The sequence below is a fragment of the Xiphias gladius genome, chromosome 14 (assembly GCF_016859285.1).
Source record: "Xiphias gladius isolate SHS-SW01 ecotype Sanya breed wild chromosome 14, ASM1685928v1, whole genome shotgun sequence".
Taxonomy (NCBI): Eukaryota; Metazoa; Chordata; class Actinopteri; order Istiophoriformes; family Xiphiidae; genus Xiphias; species Xiphias gladius.
Genome location: NC_053413.1, coordinates 2,221,027 through 2,236,506, shown reverse-complemented (window position 1 = coordinate 2,236,506; position 15,480 = coordinate 2,221,027).

Here is a 15,480-nt window from a genome sequence, read left to right as displayed (position 1 = left end):
AACACACTGATGTCTCTTCAGGTTACTTAAGGTGAATGTTTCCTAATACTGTTGACACTGATATAGTTTTACAGCAGAGGGCCTGGGTTTAGGTCTCCTGCATGTGGACGGATCACTGAAGGTCTTCCCACAGTTCTCACCACTGCATGGTTTCTCTCCTGTGTGGACATAATTATACAACAACCATTTGGCTGCAGAGATGAAGGTTTACTCACTCTGGAATGGTTTCTCTCCACTGTGAACATGCTGATGACCTGTAAAGGCATACAGCCGTTCCATGCTGCTTCACAGTGGTGCAGTCCCTTTTAAAATAAATATTGCATTAACTCTTTAGGAATTACAGACATTTATAGGAATTACAGACATTTTTATATGTAGTCCCTCATTTTCAGAGGCTCAAAAGTAATTGGACAGTTGACCGCCAATCACTTTCATAGCCAGGTTTGGCCTTTTCCCTCACTATTTCGTGACAAATTGAGCAGGTAAAAGGTCTGGAGCTGATTCCAAGTGTTGAATTTGCATATGGTAGCTGGTCATGGGAACTCTCAATATGCGGTCCAAAGAGGTGTCAATGCAAATGTAGAAGGCCATCTTTAGGAAGACAAAACCAAACAAATCTATCAAACAGATAACAGAAACTATAAGAGTGGCTAAACCAGGAATTTGGAACATTCTTATAAAGGAGCACTGCTTCGTCTAAGTGTAGCCGGAAGGTTGTGGTCACCTACAACACCAAAAGGGTTTGAAGACCATGGAAGACAACTAAAGCAGAAAATCACAGAATTCTTTTCTTGGTGAAGAAAAAGCCCTTCACAACATCTAGCCAGGTCATGAACACACTCCAGGAGGTAGATGTATCATTGTCTAAGTCTACAATCAAGAGATGACTTCATGAATGTAAATACAGAGAGTTTACCACAAGGTGCAAACCCCTAGTAACACTCAATAACAGGAAAGCCAGATGAGACTTTGCCAGAAAACATCTAAAAAAGCCCATCCAGTTCTTGAACAATGTTCTCTGGACAGATTAAACCAATATTAACTTGTACCAGAATGATGGGGAAAGAAGAGTATTGGAAAGGAAAGAAATGGCTCATGATCTGACGCATACCACATGATCTTTCAAACATGGTGGAGGCAGTGCTATGGCATGGGCATGTATGGCTGTCATTGGAAATGGTCAATGGTGTTTATTGATGATGTGATTGCTGATAGAAGTAACAGGATAAATTCTGAAGTGTATAGGGCTATACTATCTGCTCAGATTCAGCCAAATGCAGCAAAACTGATAGGAAGGTGCTTAACATTACAGATGGATAATGAAGCAAAACATACTGTGAAAGCAATCCAAGAGCTTCTCAAGGCAAATAAATGGAATATTTTTCAATGAACAAGTCAGTCACCTGACCTCAACCCAACTGAGCTTGCTTTTCACTTACTGAAGACAGACTGAAGGCAGAAAACCTCACAAACAAGCAGCACCTGAAGGTGGCTGCAGTGCCTGGCAAAGGATCTCAAGGGAGGAAACTCAGCATTTGGTGATGTCCAAAGGTTCCGGACTTCAGGCAGTCATTGACTGCAAATGATTTTCATGCAAGTATTAAAAAAAATCCCTAAATTTATGATTATGTTGGTTATTTATTTCCCAGGTCAGGTTGCACTCAAACCTTGTTAAGGGTTGGGACCAGATTGAATTGTTTTTGTGGCGATGGTAATGCAGAGACATTGGGGGTTCAGAAGTGATGTACACAGAGTGACGTATCACAAGAGAGTACAAAAAGTCAAGCGTTTTGATAGTTGAGGGCTTCTTTCACGATTGCTGAAGTTCAGCAGGCCAAATCACCCCAGTGAGCTGGACTGGTTGAGAATAGCTATCTACTCTCCTATTTGCTCAACATGAGGCCACCACACAAGTCAGGAAGAACACCGAGCAACATGACGTTGTGAATTTGTGAGGGAGAAAAGATGGCATAACCTAGGGACATCCTAATCCGTTCTCAAATATTGGTATTGGGGCCAGTCAGTCGCTTGGCAAAAGAGGCATTTTTTGACTGATTGTATTGGCTTTATTGAGCATGAACTGACAAAGGACAGTAAAACAAAGAATCTCTCATAAACAGAAAGCACAATTTGTGGCAGGACGCAGCTAAAAAGTATGCAGTGTGGAAATGTTTTAAATTGGAAAATGAAAGCAGTCCAACAGCCACTTGTAATGTCTGTAATATGAGCATTTCGCAAGGTGGTAGTAACAGCACTACGTTCAATAATACCAATTTGATTTTGATTATTAAAAAATAAACACTCAGTGAAATACAGTTTACACAGGTAACTCAGATCATTCAGGCAAAGGCTTCAACACACAATGGAGGATAATTTTAAAATGAGAGAGAAATTTCCTCGAGATGACTACAAGTTTAAATAGATAACAGAGAGGGTACTCAAATTCATCAATTTTGATAACCAGCCCATCGCTGAGAATACAGGTCTTTGCCATCTGCTCTGCAGACATGGACCTGCAGAGCATGTAAACACTGAAATAGACAAGTAACGGGTCCATGTCATTTTCTGGGACAATGCAAAATATGTGAGAAAAAAAATGGATGATATGGGGATACCAAGCGCGGGCTGCATCGCGCAAATACTTTGGCTGGTTGTACACAAGGGTGTGCTTTCTCAGCACAGCATTACAGACGAACTGGCTAAAGCAATGATGATTGTAGGGCATGTTAAGCAGTCACCACAGGTCTATGTTTGTCTGGAAGATATCCAGATTGATGTGAAAATGCCAGCCAGGCACCTACAGCAAGATGTGCACATTAGATGGAACAGCACACACTACATAATGCAGAGCCCTCTGGTCCTCTGGTGTCTATGCAGCTGACCACAACCTTCCCGCTAAACTGGTAGCGAACCAGTGGACAATAATAGACAAGGAAGTTGAGGTTTTAGCTCCCTTTTAAGAACTGAGCGCTGAGACTGAACTGCAGCTGAAGTTATCCCTGCCATAACGGTCCTTAAACGTGTGCTTTCTTGAGAGCACAGCACTGACCAGGGAATCAAGATAATAAAAAGTACTCTCCTAGAGGCACTGGAGAGACACTTCAGCCAAGTTGTGACTAAGCCAATCCACTGTATTGCCACTTAAGTGGATCCCATATACAAAGACAGGAAAGTCCAGTAAACCTACCTTTTGAATACTATGATAAAGTCTATTTTGCTTTATAATGAATCAGTTGTAAATCAGCAGTATTATTTAAGCTATTTTCTTTTCTCTTTTTAGTTATTTATTTTTTTATACAGATTTAGTGCTTTTAAATGGTTAGATGATGTAATGATGTTACACATCATTTATCTCTTTTCAGATACTTCACAAATTCAGACAACCTGAGGGATGCTATCGACACTCTCATTCAAGAGGTGTAGAAGATGGAGGTAAGGAGGGCTACCAATGAAATGTCAGAGGCAGACACTGTGAAAAAGGCACCACATCAAAATGATTTTCCTCAAAAAGAAACTTCACTTTATTTTGAAGTGTGAATGAGAGTATAGATAACTGAATGAGAGAGGGGAAAAACCCCTGTAGCACGTCCAGTAAAGGCACTTTAAAAACTGGCCTTCCTTGATAACAAGAGCAACTTGCAATTTTTACCAGCCGTGACAGCAAAGCTGGTATTGTTTTCACCTTTTGAGTCTGTGTGTTTGTGTGTGTGTGTGTGTGTGTGTGTGTGTGTGTGTGTGTGTGTGTGTGTGTGTGTGTGTGTGTGTGTGTGTGTGTGTGTAGCAAAATGTGGTCCTGGAGACACCTACTATAGCGGGAACTACCAAAGAGGCAGTTCTGAGTCATTTGGCAGGTGTTTATCTGTCTGTCTGTCTGTCTGTGTGTCTGTCTGTTTGTTGCCAGATTCTTTTTTTACTATGATAGCATCACAACCGTGCATGATGCAGTCACGAAACTTTAGAGGTTTTGTAGTTGAGATCAAAATGAAGGCCAAATTTAAAGATGGCATGGTCCGACCAATGAGTACTAATGTAATGATGTAGTAATAACTACTGAGTACTCATGGGTCTGAACGTCAACATGTTAACAGGCATCATGGCTGGTGTGATCCTATCGGAAGATGGTCTCTAGTATTATTATGATATTCAGGTTTTACTGTGTTGCTGGTGCTCCAAAAAGTAGAAATTGATTTGGGTTTTTTTTCCATGTTCAAGCTGCTAAACCAATTTAAGTGGCATTGAGATTGCTGTTGTTCACTTTTAGTACACTAAGCAGAATTACTAAGCAGAATTGTGATTTTTATTGGTTGTCACTGTGAATGTTAAAGTTAAGCTATTGGACAACTTCAAAGTGGAATTGTGATTATATTACTAATTTTGAGTGTTCTAGTTTTACTACTACAATGCTGCACTAAGCGGAATCGTGATAAGAGCCATATAAGAAAAACATTAACGAACAGCCTGGATGCAGGTATTTTTTTCTTAATGAATTGCAGAGCTCTTCAATTGTCAAGCATATACACTGGATTCAGTTTAATAACTTTAATGTACTTAAAGTGTGCACGGTGTTGATGTCACTATGAGCAGGACACTCTCGCCCTATGAATTGATGACAAGGCGAGCAATAAGGCTCCCGACAGGATCCCCACCCAGTGCGAGATTAATGTACTATTTCACGACACCTTAGTGAACTACCTGAGGGTTTCAGAAGAGACTGTTAGAGAAAATGAACAGACAGAGCAAGCAGTGGGTGGCAACTAGAAAAAGGGTCTAAAGTCATGTTGAAAGTTTTGATGCCTCAAGGTTTACAGCTACCCGGCCTTTTAGTGTCTTACTAACTGCACCATACTCAGTGTGCTCAAGAGACAGGTGGCATAATATTTTAAATGTGAAACCAACCACCTTGTAATCTCCTTACAGGATGAAGCCCCCTGGATTATTTGAAGCACCATATGGTGCTCTCCAGATAACAATAATGGATGACTGTTATTTCCTTGCTGCTTGCTGTGTTTTGTTCTTCTATCTTCTGTCTATATTGGGATCATCTCTTACCAATCATGGGGACAAGGGGGGTCACATATGGCGCACTGGCTTCAGCCCAATGTTACACTTACACAAAACTCAATTTTACCATGTTCCCACAGGCCAAAGCTGACTTGCAAACAATGGAATATCCTTTGGAAACATTGTGTTGTACTATGTACTACCTGGGTTATACTTTAGACTCCATCATCACTTTGACAGTCACTTTCATTCCCCAGGTAGTGGGTATGAAGGTGTTTTCTCAAGGATCCCAAGGAGCTCAGACACAAAAATTCCCACTGTAACAAACAGGTCAACAGTTGTACTCACACCCTTGTTCAATTCTGACAAATTTCTGGCCTATCCCAAATTGATATGATTAATAACACATTTGGTCTCAACAGTCTTAGATCAAAATGTAGTATTTATACATCATTGGGAGGAGGTAAGATTGCATCAAATGAGTCACTTATTAATGACCAAGAACCTTTCTCACTTTGCTATGATTCCTTCTTAAAGAGTACTATGCTTTCAAATATCTCTACCATCAAAATAAGAACAGGGCAGAAATGCACCAAAGTTTTTCGAGTAGAGCGAATAGGAATTATGAGAACTGTCTAATCTAATCCAAAAACAATTTCAGCAGGCTTGAGTTATAGATTAGGACACAAAATGTGACGCACAGAATGTTCCAACTGCATTATCAAGCCTACCTTAATAATTGTTGCCGAGGAGTCTTCCAGGATAATATAGGTTATGCAGTTTCACAGACGGGTTACCTTTCTTACCCCACATGGAATCCACCAATGGTTTTAATACCGAAATCCACATCTCTGTCTGAGTGACACACTCACTTTGCTATAGTAGAATGATGAGTAACTTCACAGTTCCTCATTTGGCTGGAACGTGAAAGTATTTGCTCTAAAAAGAGTCTAAAACATATAGTATACACCCATCAAGCACTGTATTAAGAACACCTGTACAACTGTTTTATTCATGCAATTACCAAATCAGTCAATCATGAGGCAGCAGTGCAATGCATAAAATCGTGCAGGTGGATGTCAGGTAAATGATTTCAGTGGCCTCCCCAGTCACCGGATCTGAATCCAATAGAACACCTTTTGAATGTGGTAGAATGGAAGATTGGCAGCATAAATGTGCAGCTGACAAATCTGCAGAAATTATGTGATGTAATCATGTCAACATGGAGAACTGTGTGGAGCAGGCATCAGACATTACAACAGGTATTTTTCTCACCTACTGTGAAGAACTAATCGTGCCTCCTCAGTGGCTGACGAATTTCCAAACAGCTGTCCTGAACTGAGGCAAAATGGCCAATATCTTTTCTTCTCATAAATGCAACACTGCTCTTCCAACCTCCTATAGAAGGGACAACTGATAAGTCAGGGAAAGCCCACATAAACAGCAACAATAATATTACAGCTCAGCCCTTTTCACACAGAACCTCATCTTAGTGTTCATGATCCCTGTATATTTACAAAGTCAAAAATTAATGGCTACCTGAGAGACAAAAGGATTCCCCCATTTGATACCAGTTGTGGTGGAAAGTGAAAACACCATTCCCCTTTTTTCTGATGGGAGACCCCATGGCATACCCCCTGATGCCCTATGTGATGAAAGAATATACTAACAGCAGAGTGAACCCACAGTAACAGTACTTTGGCTTGTCTCTGTGCAAGTCAAGAATAGTGACTGAATGCTCTTCTGGACCTTTGAAGGCAAGATCTGGAGCGAAAGATCTGTAAATTCAAATTATTAATGAATGAAATGTTTTCACTAACATTGAACGGGTGTAAACAAGTGTGAACATGTTACAGCAAACATTCACATTTAAAACAAACTGCTGTAAGGGGAGATTAACAGTTGGGGAATTGTGTGGTCAAATGGTAATGACAAATTCATTTTTAAAAAGTAAATAAAAAAAGAAATTTGGATATTTCAACAAAGAGGAATTTGGTGATCTCGGCTCATGAGAAATCAATAACAAGTTCCTTAGGAATTGATGAATTTATTACAGGCACAGTACTGGGATTTGTTCTCTCCTGGTGCTGACGGGGAGCTTGACCAATGTGTGGGGGTACTAAGGAAATATTCAATTTTTCATGACTTCAGAGTTACTTTATAAGGAAATTCTCGTATTTCAATAAAAGCTGTACACAGCACATTCGATATAAATGCAGTTTTTAATTGAATTTAGTGAAAGACTATACAACAAGATAGCTATAAGCCTAATACAAATGACCACAAGGCAATGACAAAAATGTTTCATGTGCAAAGGTGAAAGACTTTGGCACTGGCACCCATACGCCCAGCAAAAACAATACAATAAATCCAAAATGTGACATTAAGAATGGGCCCTCGAAGACAATGTCTGGGTCTGACTCGTCTACGTATTCATTTTTTTCTTGCAGTTGTCTCTTCTTGATCAGAAAAAGGTCCATCACAAGAGCTTGGCGGGGTTTAACTGGGGCTGTGCAGATTTGGGATGGGGCTATAGCATCCCCTAGCCCCAGTGAAGTGCCATACTTGATTTGTTAGAATTTTTTTAAAGGGAAACAGGGAAAGAGAGAGAGAGAGAGAGAGAGAGAGAGAGAGAGATAGATAGATAGATAGATAGATAGATAGATAGATAGATAGATAGATAGATAGAAATAAAGAAACGGATATATGACTGATATACTGTACATACCTTTGGGCTATTAGTCTGCTTCTCTAACCTCTGGGCTACCTAGCGCCCAAGTTTCCCATCTATTATTTGTACCAGTCCACCCTAATATATATAGCAGGCTATATATAGGGTATAGTATCTGACCAATCCCCGGACGTACTACATGTAGTTAAGTGAGTTTTTTAATAAAGGCTATTTTGAAATTACTGCATGTTGAAATTCAGTCATTTAAGTCAGTTATTGTTGGAGCAAAGTAGACGTCTGAAAATTTGCTCTCAGTTTTAACCTAGAACTGCAAATCACCAAAATCATTATTGCTGAGTCAGACTCTGGGGTTATAATCATAGGTCTATAAGTAACTATGTCTTATCTGTTTGATATAAATATATATCCATCTCATTTTCAGGTGGTGCCACCTGCATTTTGTCCCTGTCAGGTTACAGCTGTATAAATATATTTAAAAATTTAACGTAACATACTGTAGGATTCCAGCACTTAATCACCCATTAAGAATATTTAAGTTTTGTAAATGATGAATGAGTGGACTACACTGCATAAAACGTAATAGAAGTTACTGATTCGATTAAATTAACCTAAACTGTACTTGTCTTTATTTACCCATTGACATGGTGAATCATAGTTCAGACTATGTAAAATCTTTGTGGAACAGGCACGTGTTGTATATGTTTGTGTGAAAGTGTAGTCATTGAGATATTACACTGACACTCTCAGCAGGAGTGGCCCCTGTCTCTCATCAGCCAGCTCTGTGCGTGTCTGTGTTTAAGTGGGTGGTTTTCATTTCTTGCTAATTACAGTCAGGACCGGAAGTATTTGGACAGTTACACATTTTTTGTACTTCAGGCTCTGAGCTTCAGGACATTCAACATGAAATAAAATAATGGATACTACATTAAAGTGGCAAATCTCAGCTTTAATTTGAGTCGGTTTACGTCAAAAGAGCTGTGTGGGAGATATAGCCCTTCAAACACATAGTACCTAAATTTTAGGGGTTCAAAAGTAAATGGACACTTGGCTACAAAATGTCTCTTGGGCAGCTGTGTGTCATGTCAATGTTAGTACATGCACAAAAAGAGCTAACACGTGAACTCAGAGTCAATTGAGAGTTGCCACTTAGATTGAGGTGGAGCTGTCTGTCTATAGAAAAGGGAAGAGGTGCAAGTGAAGAAGATAATAATGAGGCTAAAAAAAAAAGGTATAAATCTATCAGAGAGATATCAAAGGTAGTTGGTTTGCCAAAATCAGCAGTTGGGTATACTCTAAAAAAGCAGGTGATTACAGCAAAACTAGAAAATGTCAAACAACTGTTAGACCAAGGAGTTCAAGTCTTGTGGACGAGCAGAAAATCACTTGCATGGTGAAGGAAAAACCCCTTATGACTGCACAGCAAGTAAAGAATGCTCTCCAGGGTGTAGGCAGACATGTTTCCTTCTCAACGATCAAGAGAAGACTTCATGACCATAACTTCAGAGGATTCACCACAAGATGCAAACCCCTGGTAAACCTAAAAAAACATAAAGGCCAGGCTGCAGTTCACAAAAACACACAAAAAGAAACTGGTAGAGTTCTAGAACAAAGTTCTGTGGGCTGATGAAACAAAAATCAACCTCTATCAAAATGATGGAAAGAGGAAAGTGTGGAGAAAATGGGAACCACTGATGACCAAAAGCTATTACCTCATCTGTCAAATGAGGTTCTGCTTTGGCTTGGGCATGTATGGCTGCCAACTGAACTGGCACAGTGGCATTTATTGATGATATCACTGCTGATGGAAGAAACGGGATGAATGCAGAGGTATATTGGAGAATTCTGTGAGCTCTGATTCAGTCAAATACATCAAATTAATTTGACAACATTTCATCATTCAGCAGGACAACGATCCTAAACATACAGCCAACACAACCTTAGAGCTTTTCAGGGTGAAGAGGTGGAATATCTTCAACTGGCCAAGTCAATCACCCTCAATCCAACTGAGCAGCATTCCACTTACTAAAGACCAGACTAAAGGCAGAGAGGCATCACAACAAGCAAAAGCTGAAGGATTCTGCAGTAAAGCTCTGGGAGAGCATCACCTAGGAAGTTACAAAGCATCTGCTGATGTCTTTGGGACTTCAGGCAGTCATTGACTGCAAAAGATTCTCCACAAAATAATAAATATGATGATTTTGTTTGACTTCGTGTGTATCTGTCCAATTACTTTTCTATATTTATGTAGACTTATTCAAATTAAAGGTGAGAAATGGCACTTTAATGTAATATCCACTATTTTATTTCAAATTGAATATGCTGAAGCTCAGAGCCTGGAGAACGCAAAATGTGTAACTGTCCAAATACTTCCAATCTTGACTGTACTAATACCTCGACCAGGGTTGGACATGGGTCTGCCCAGCTTTTATAAACTGGAATAGAAATTAAATAACATCGTTGTTTAAATGTCATTTAAGTGACCCTTCGAGAGAGAGAGAATGCATGGACGATCAAGACAGAGCGAGTGTGCAGATGGACAAGGCAGAGGGATGAAGCTGAAACTTAACTTTTATCTGATAAATTATTCAATTTAATAATGCAATACTAAGGTTTATGAGTGAAGTGTTTGAGTATACACAGTAGACTGGAGTCTACGCTGACAGTGAGAAGCAGGGTGACCTCTGTCAAACAAAAAGGTCCAAGATGGTTCCGACACACATTGAGTAGACCCACGTCATACACATGTCTGCTGACTGGAATTGGTGTTATTCTGCAGGGTGTGTAACCTTAACAAAACTTGTATGGTTTATGATAGGACACTACTGATAACGGATGAAGAAAGTTGGAAGTCTAACAAGTAAAATGGCCTATGACAAAACCTTTGACCAAATGGCTGTAAAATTATCACAGGAAATCACATAGATTAAAGAAATAGAATAATCAAACAAGTTAAATGAACATTAATCTTGTAATAGCATTACAGAAATACTTTTACTAAATGAGTTTTTCAACATGGCACGAATATCCTGACTTTCTCAATACACTAATGTAGTGTATGTATGCAATCTGAAAAGCTTATTGCAAAGCTGTGGGTAACTCGTCTCTTGTAGGTGTGGCACATTCTGTGTATTCTGGGGGCCATGTTACTGGTGCTAAGTAATTTTACAAAGTCTGCCACCCTTTCACAAGTGGAAATGCTTGGTCTAGACATTTGAATTGATTGGCACATTTTCATTAACAAAATTGATGAGGGGTGATTCCATTAAGTGATCAAAGGACTTCAGGATCTGTTATAGGGTTCTAAACAGGAAAGAGAGGGGTTTTACTTTCCTGGATCAGAGGTCAAAGGAAAATGGGTTTTACTGTTGTGTTGGTTGATGCTGTGGAGGAGTCGCTGATAGTAGTTAAATTGTTTTTACAGATTTTGTATCCTGTAAATATTTATCATTTCCTAATACTGTATAATTTTTGTATGTTTTGTTTTGTTCAGAAACTCTTTATGCTGCTGTTCTGGCCAGGTTTCCCTTAAAAACAGGGCTTCGACCTCAATGGTACTCACTTTCAAGTTAAATAATCAAAATGAAAATTTATTTTAGAATAGAATAGAATAGAATAAATTTGGAGAAGAATATAATAGACTAGAATAGAATAGACTAGAATAGAATAAATTATTGTCCTGCTGAGACAGGAACATTGTATTTTCAGTTTGCACATATTTCAATATATGTATTTTATTCTTCGTCCCATCAGTGTTATATTTGTTATTTCTGGAGTGCTGAGTCTTTAATGAAGCAATTTCTGCCACATACTGAGTTAGGAACATATCATGGTCTTAAACATTAAAACTTGTGCATCCAGCCATACACTCAGTGAGCACTTTATTAGGGAATATTTGTACACCTGCTTATTCATGCAATTATCTAGTCAGCCAATCATGTGCCAGCAATGCAATGCATAGAATCATGCAGGTACAGGTCAGTAGCCTCAGTGAATGTTCACGTCAGACATCAGAATGGGGAAAAATGTGATCTCAGTGGCTTTGACCATGGCATGATTGTTAGTGCCAGATAGGCTGGTTTGAGTATTTCTGAAACTGCTGATTTCCTTTGATTTTCATGCCCAGCAGTCTCTAGAGTTTACTTAGAATGGTGTGGAAAAACGAAAAACATCCATTGAGTAGCAGGTCTGTGGATGTAAAACGCCTTGTTGATAAGAGAGGTCAGAGGAGAATGGCCTGACTGGTTGGAGCTGACAGAAACACTATGGTAACTCAGGTAAACACTCTTTACAAATGAGGTGAGCTAAAAAGCATCTCAGAATGCATAAAACATCGAACCTTGAGGTGAATGGGCTACAACAGCAGAAGACCACATCGGGTTCCACTCCTGTCAAACAGAAGAACAGAAATCTGAGGCTGCAGTGGGCACAGGCTCACCAAAACTGGACAGATGAAAACTGGTAAAACTTACCCTGGTCTGAGGAATCTGGATTTCTTCTGAGGGATGCAGATGGCAGGGTCAGAATTTGGTGTCACCATCATGAATCCATTTACTTAACCAGTCTCATGTCAGCAGTACAGGCTGGTGGTGGTGTAATGGTGTGGGGAATGTTTTCTTGACACACTTTGGGCCCCTCCATACCAATCAATCATCATTTGAATGCCACAGCTTATCTGAGTATTGTTGCTGACCATGTGCATGCCTTTACGGCCACAATTTACCCATCTTACTTACTTAGGTACTTCCTGCACGATAATGCCTCATATCACAAAGCAGAGGTCGTTCCAAACTGGTTTCATGAACATGACAAAGAATTCAGTGTACTTCAACGGCCCCCCTAGTATTAGTATGTGTTCTAATAAAGTGCTCACTATCAGTAAGTAACTTACAAAGCTTTTGTGGGAAAACTTTCATCAAAATTTCCCCTTTAATTGACAATGCTGGGCTGCATTTATAGCACCGAGATACTTCACTGTTCCATCCCACAGGCATTTCCTTTTTACCACGTTTTCGCATAAGGGTTTCTTTTATCAGTCTTTCTAGTAAGCTGAAACAAGACACTGGACTTTCCAACTATATTCCAAGCTAAACGGGTATCTTCTACTCTACTACTTACTGGTATGATGTGAGCTCCTTATTTCAGAGTATGAAGGGGTGTGCCAGATGAAACCCTGCTTCGAGGCTTATATAGCTATGCAGAAAACCACTTGACCTATGACAAATGAGGCTTCAGTGTTGTATAGTTTGTACTAGAGTTTAGCAGAGTATTTGTCATTATTATTATTATTATTATTATCATCATCATCATTATTAGTGGTAGTAATACTAGTAGTAGTAATAAGAGTAGTAGTAGGAGGAGGAGAAGTGAGGATTCACTCCAGTACTAGCATTCACGAAGGTGGTACAGGTGTATCCTTACAAGCACTGGAGTTCTTATGTTCAATAGCATCCTCAGTGCCATGTGAGAGGGTGTTTTCCAAGGCTGTGGAAGTCATTTAAAGAAGAGGAAAAACCTCAAACCAGGCACATTGAATGTGTAGCAGCCAAATCATTCATGAGCCTTTTACTATAAAGAACAATCAGCCCCACTGCTTCAGAAAGCCTCATTTAGCCATCACTACCTGGAGCTGATGAGTTGAAAAGTTGGCTCTTGAAAGCAGAGCTGCCTCATCTAATCTCCACCAAGGCACCTCACTGTCTTCTTCAGGCCCACGATCAGGGTGGATCTAAGGGTACAGATTACCCCGGCCCAGGGCCCCGGAGGAGCCCATGCAGAGGTCATGCAAAGGTCTATGGTTGACCCTTAAATGGGATCGAGTACAACAGTTTACTTACTGACTTATATCACTGACAATACAATTTATTTATATTTACATGAGTGTTGAAAACAAATTTCAACTTGTCATCTAATACAAGTGAGTGTGTAACGCTGGATTCGGAAATGGCTCTTAGAGACTCCTATGGCCGTACTCACCCCTGAGGTCAGGAAGGATCGGACCTCTGTATTTTTTCCGAGGTGTATATAATAAAAGGCGCAAAATAATTGCCTAAAAATAACTCTACTTCAGTGCTGCAAATATTGTATTGTACAACGCCAAAAAAAACGACTTTCTCATCTGATCACCGGCAGCATCATTCAAAGGAATTTAGGCTATTTTTTGCTAACCCTCTACTTAGTATTTTTTCCGTTTCACGGCAGTGGTTCAGACTTATGCTTTTGACGGCTGTTGAAGGACCACTAGACTAGTATTACTGCATTAGAATAGTATTACTGTATATCATTGTACAGAACATATTTGGCTTAGGTTTATGTACTGTTTGAGAGATATTTCTATAATTCCCATTGATATGGTTTTAAAGTTATTGTTCCTCCAAACATCCTAAAATTCATATATGTATGTATGCCCCTGAACCCCCGTAGCAAGCTCAGCTTTTGGACTTCGGTATTTTTAAAACCATGCTTACAGGAGACTGCATCTGTGTCACTACAAGGCTAATAGCCAAGAGTTTATTTGAAATTGATCATGTTGGTATTAGAACTAAGGGTGGGTGGCTGGTGGTGATGCTGAAGTGGGTGTGGATGATGGGCCCAATTTGGAAAATTCTGTCCCCGTGTCGATAATCTCTAATGGCTGGCCTGGTCTGGTTTTTATAAGCGGTTGGCAACCAGCATATTAAATGCATTACCACCACCTTTACGGAAGTTTTAATTGGACTTTATTATTTGTAACCCACAGAAGACAATCCACAAATATGTAACATGATCCACAAATATTTCACCATCCTCCACTGATTTTCATCTCCAGTGAAACTTTTCTTTGATAGTATACTTTTGAATATTTTATCACAATTAACCTGTTTTACATTTATATTCAAATAAATATGAACCTACTTTTGAGAATTGTGTTTGTAGTATACAGTCTTGCATAAGCAAAGTATAATCCAAATTATCTTTAATTACTGTTTGAGTTGTACAATATATATTTATTTATGTTTAATACACGTGACAACTTCCTGACCGAGTTGTTTAAGAAATTTTTGTAAAAGTCTATGAAAAGCATAGTAGTTATGTATTCTATAAAGCCCACTCAGGATTGACTTATAACATACTTTGATGTGAAATTATTTAAGCATTCTTAAAGCTAATGCACTCTTTGTTCAGTCTTACATATAATACACTAGGGAGACTCACCGAGAGAGACTAGGGAAAAGTTGGCGTTGCAGTATATGAAAGAAAGTTTTTCACAAGCTCGGAGGAAAGATAAATATACCAAGTTAGCATTGACTAATTCTGCGCTAAAATAAGTATTGAGTGTTAAAATCAGCCTATATACAATATAACTGATAAAAGAGAACGATCCATGCAGCAAAAAGAGAAGAAAGAAGCTGAAAACAGTGACATGAATGCCATCTTGGCTGAAATCAGGTCACAGAGTGATGAGTTTAAGACACCTGGGATGCGTCACTCAAATCACAGATTAATGAAGTGCAAAACTCCCAGACTGTAAATTGTAATGGCTTGAGCAACTTAAGATGAAAAATTAGATGAGGTTAAAACTGAGATGGACAATAAAGTAAGGCAAATTCAAGATAACCCTGGATATCGGAGAACTTTCTGGTAGGAATAATAGGGTGAAGGCAAAACTGGATGAAGCAAAGCACCTGGCCTTCAAATTCCAGTCTGATATGTCTATCATTATTGTGGGCCTTCTGTTTGTTGAAGGGGAAATCCCTTTGTAGAGAGTGAAATCTTCACTATCTCAGAGATTACATTATGATCCTATACTG